Source organism: Triturus cristatus, chromosome 7 (assembly GCF_964204655.1).
Source record: "Triturus cristatus chromosome 7, aTriCri1.1, whole genome shotgun sequence".
In the NCBI taxonomy this organism is placed as follows: Eukaryota; Metazoa; Chordata; class Amphibia; order Caudata; family Salamandridae; genus Triturus; species Triturus cristatus.
In genome coordinates, this window is record NC_140590.1 from 785,434,030 (window position 1) to 785,439,292 (window position 5,263).

Below are 5,263 nucleotides of genomic sequence, written 5' to 3' on the forward strand. Positions count from 1 at the left end.
CAACTCAATGAGATTAGGGCATAGAGGCCAGGCAAACTCTCTGCGCCCATCAATCTCCCAGAGAACCTTGCACAGATAGCTTAATAGCACTTAGAGCAGATATTTAACAGGGCATAAGGGGGCCTCTGCTCACGTCCTGGACCACCCAGGAAAGTGCATCCTCAATACACGAACACACGTGCCAACACTTATCCAAATGGACACAGACGAATACAGAGATGCACGTTCACACATGCATTGCCTTTCTATTCCAACTCGGCATACACTTGCACATATGGAGAAACAGACACACAAACAAATATATGTGGATGCCGGCATAGCAGCTATCTGTAAGCGCTTAATTTGTGCTGGTGGTTGCAGGAAATCGTCAAAGGCATTCATTGTGGGTTCTCTTTTTGGGACAAGGGCTTATTTATTATCCTAAAGACTTTCGCACAGAGCAAGAGCGAAAAAGGAAGAAAATGGCAAAAGAAAGAGGAAGAATAAGATACAAAAACAGTGACAAAGAAAAAGTAGGGATGAAAAAACCTGTAAGAACGATATTAAGAGACAGGAAGAGAAGTAGATGGAGAAAGAGACATAAGCTGGAATCAAGACTAAGCAACCTTGGTGTACAGCAACCCTGGGCTTCATAAGCCAGGCAGCAGGCATCCTTCGAAAATCTTTAGGACCCTACACTTTTTCGTGTATTTATTTTACACATTACCCATCATGCAGCTGGTTTCAATGCAGGCAGTATTGACCGTCAGGTTGATCAGTTCATGACATGCATATTAACTGTGTGTATCACTCTCATATAAATGGCCAGTGTCGAACGGAGACAAAAAAATCGGCACGAAAATTTAAGTGGTCCCAATTAGCAAACTAGATAGCTAAAAAAGTGGCCTACATTTTGAAATCAAGCCAGGTATAAGAGACAGACTGCAGGTATTTGTGTTTGCTGCAGGCAATGTTTGCGGCAATATTGGGGAAATCAACTGTAAAAACTTGCCCACCTGACCATTAAACCGGCCCACAAACTACTAACAAGCATTTGCAATGCAATAGGTCTCGCAATTGCAAGAGTGTTAGCTATTAACATTGTAAATGACAATGTCTTTTATTATTGCAGGTTTTTTTAAACACAAATAAAAAGCATTGTCATTTATAATGCCAATAGCTCAAAATCTCGCAATTGCAAGACCTATAGCATTGCAAATGCTTGTTTATACAGGGGAATAATAATACTACCCTTCCAGGAGGATTGGATAAATCCTGAATTGATCCAATGGTAAAAGAAGTGTTTCAAAAAAAGTGCCCAAGAATTAGGGCAGGATTTTAATATACTAGCAATGATTTTATCCGGGCAAGCTGCCTCTGAATTTTTCAACTAATTTATTACTTTAATCATTTCTTCCACAGACAGGTCCTCCCAGTCTATTAAAGATACTGTTTTCCTGTCTCTGCATACAATTGCTCAATGTGTGGTTGCCAACGAGATTACTCCAAAAGACTTGGTTTTTTCGAATGGTCTTCACCCAAGCACTTTGCAATTATGAACCAGGACTTACTGGTATTTCTCAAAACAAGAGCCATTTTTTTATTTATTTAGATTGCGTAAGGTCTTTGCCAAAGTGGAAGCTAGCTTGAAAAGAAAGGTGGATAGGTTTGGCAGTGCTGCATATATTTCACAGGCTATGTTTTCATAGGAGGGAATGTTTACATTGTTCATGGAAGAGACAACCATAGATTGAATATACATCCTTAAAATATCATTCAACACAGGATTATTTACAGAAATCATATTCAGGTGGGATTTTATAATCCTACTTTCATTAGAGCCAATTTTTTGAAGATTAATTGCATTGTTAACTAGTGATGATCGCTCCATAAATTGGGACCAAATGAGAAATGGAAATTAGTTTAGAATCCAGATAACGAACAAAGGCATAATCTATTAGGGACCTAAGCACACCACGCTGCCAAGAAGGTTTTTCAGACTAGAGGTCATTAAACCTGCCATTTATTAACACAACATTTAGTTCTAGTGTCCATTCAAGTAATAAAGGGGCCGGTTTATCACCCCTTTTTGAAAGAACTGGATTTGCCAGGTCTCAGAGTAAATCGAGCTCTGAAAAGCTATACCTATAATAGAGACATGAAAATATTTTAGCATTAAAATCCCCTACATTTAATAAAATAGCTTTAGGAAACAAATTTTCTGCATTCAAAATGCCTGAAAATTACTACACCTAAAAAACTTTAGATCAGAAGAAAAAGCAATTTTCAATGCTACCCCTGCCAACCAAGATAATGAGAAAAACCCCAATGATCCGTATAGTGTTTAGTTTTTGATTTATAGTAGCTAGCTTAAAGTGCCTGTCTAGTGAAAAAGGGCCATATATTCAATCAAAATTCAACACCACTATTCCCAGCTAACAAAAAAGTAGCAATGGAGATTAATGATCATAGACTGCAAACAGTTCAAAGCATTACAAGACTGACTATATTGCTCAAGGAGTTGATGTCTCTAAATAAGCCTGGTTATTTATGTACTTGTTTTAAAAAGTCCTGTGCCACAGTTACTGAGGAAAATACATAAACACTGCCTCTTTATGCCTTTTAGGCTTGGATCGCTGGAAAAGAGAACTTTGAATGCCAACAGCTTTGAAAGAAGCAAGCATTGTCAAAACTCCTCTCCTCTTGAAATCATCAGGTAACCCAAAAGATTTTGGAAGAAGGGTTTTAGAAATAATTTTCTCTTTTTTATTTAAAAAAAAAAAAAAAAAAGAAAGAAAAAAAAAATCAGTTAAGTCCACTAAGATAGTGTGTGAAAATCTAGCACGTGGGATTCAATGGCTAGGAATCCTGAGAGCCTGCATTATTAAAAGATCTGGAAGATGTCATTGAGCATCTATTGCTTCATTACATTCTCCATCTACAGAATTGCACCATTCTCTTTATCCTTGTCTCCCGAGCTCTCAAGAATCATAAATTTGAATTAAGTGAACGATTTTCTAACTCCTCTTAGTCTTCAAAAATGTTTTACTTCTTATAATCTGATGAGGAAGTAGGCTATCTTCAAGGACTGATATCCTCTGACCTATATCATTACGTTTCGGTAAACTCATCAATCTTCCTTAATCATGTAGTTGAGAAATGACTTGGGGCTGGGATGACTTCATTTCTCTAATTTCCACCAAACCCATCTCTAAAAGTTGTCTGGAAGACAATTGAGAGGAACTTTTTTTTAGAAGTTTATACGGCATCTCTAGAACTCTAGATCTTTGGTTCGCGAGGTATTGAAGCAGATAGTGGTACGGTCAATTTGATGTTGCGGAGCAGAGGAGGCAATCAAAGAAGTTACTGTAAAAGTGTTATTCTCATATACTGGAGTTGAAACATCAAGACTTTGCTAGGCGTGATGACCCAACAAGTGACTTCTGATACAAGTGACCCCTGCATCCACTTGTCACAGAGTGGCCCCTAAACACCGCAAACTGGTGAACAAGGGGCTCATTTGACAGCTACTGGGTTCTGGCAGTGACTAGGTCATTATAATAGAATCCAATACTGGATTGATATCAAGAGAATACAAAGTCCTGCCTGAGCTAGGAGGGACTAAAAGTTGCAATATTTGCTATGGCAGTAGAAGGAGTGTATACAGTTAGTTATCTTCATTGCTTCTCATAGTGTGTCAGAATTAAGGGTAAAGTATCCTGCCTGCTGATTAAGAGGTGGAGCTCTCTTTTGAACTAATTTCTCAGGAGCAAGTTGATTCAGTAAGCCGGAACTTTGTTTTTTTTTCAATTTGAGATTCAGGAGTGTACATGGCTTTGTGAGCTTAGGTGTAATAAATATAGCCCTGCAAAGTATCCTTCTTTTCACGTTATTGCTGGGAGGGCTAGCAACTTAAGTAGATGGACGGGGCAACAGAACTTCTAGGCGCTAAGGCAGCCCAGACTTTGTCAGGCTGCACCTAGGGTCTGAACCCAAAAGGAAGGGAGAGACCCATGAGGTCGCCCACACCAACTTACTGAAATCCGTGGCACACTCACCTCCAGATCCTGAATCCAGCCAGTCAGTTCCACTGGGGTGCTCCTCCTGGGAACTGGTAATACTTAGGCCCAGATTTACAAAGATGTCACAGAACGCACCCGAAGATGCGGTGCTGCGTTGTGTGATAGGGAGAGAGCAGGAAAACGCCGTATCTACAGAGACATGACACACCTCCAATCTCCCTAGCACAAAAACAGGCACCAGAGTGCCACAGACACATTTGCACCATGGTGCAAGGGTGTCTGTGTGATTCTTGCATAAATTTTGTACTGGTAGTGTGCCATTCCAGCACAAAATACTATGCTTAGACTAACTTTACAACTTGTCCCACGTCGGATGCGTGCTGTACAGTGCAGCACACATGGAAAGTGGGAAATGTCAGGAGAAATTAAAGCATTTCTTTTTTAGCGCCTGTTTCAAAGTGGCATAATTTGTTGGTGAAAAACCCCATCTACTATTTATTAGTAGACAGGGTTTTGCGTGAAAAAACATTCATGGTTGAATGGGAACGCTTCTGTACCACCCATGGAATGCACCCTTGATGCACATTAATGCAATGCAGCACTTTCAGGCAGCTTTCCAGTGCAAAACAAGATTTGCGCTGGAAAGTAAATAAAACAAAACTTTTACACTGGTTTGCGTCAGAAAAGTGATGCAAACAGTGTAAAATGTTCACAAATCTGGGTCTAACAGTCAGATGAGGTTGTTCAGCTGCAGTGACATTTTGAAAAAAGGTTTGAGGGGAAGGCTGTCACCAAAGAGTAGTCAGGCTGGAATCAGAGTCCTTTCAGGAGTGGGACACAGTGACAGAACCTGTAAAATGAAACCTGCAATCTTTTAGGACTTCTGAGCTTCCCCATTTTGTGACCGCCTGTTAATGCTGCAGCTTCAGTGGTCCCTTCAGATGCATAAACTTGCATCTGCAGCCGCAACAGAGAGCCGTGATGACTGGTTACTTACTGGTAATATTCATTATTCCGAGTCGTAGACGTCCCCGTCACAGTCCTGGTTCCCATCCCTCCCTTCCTGTTTCAGCTTCTTGTGCTTGGTGGTATAGGATGTTGGACGGTAGGGTCGGGGATTATGTGCCACAGGATGTGGCCGTGGCCTGAAGGGTAGGGATGGGAGCAAGGGAGTTTCAGCTTGGGATATCTGTGGAGAGGAGCTATCGCTCATGTGTGTAAGGACTGTGATGGGGAGGTCTGACAAGGAGGTAATGGAGGGT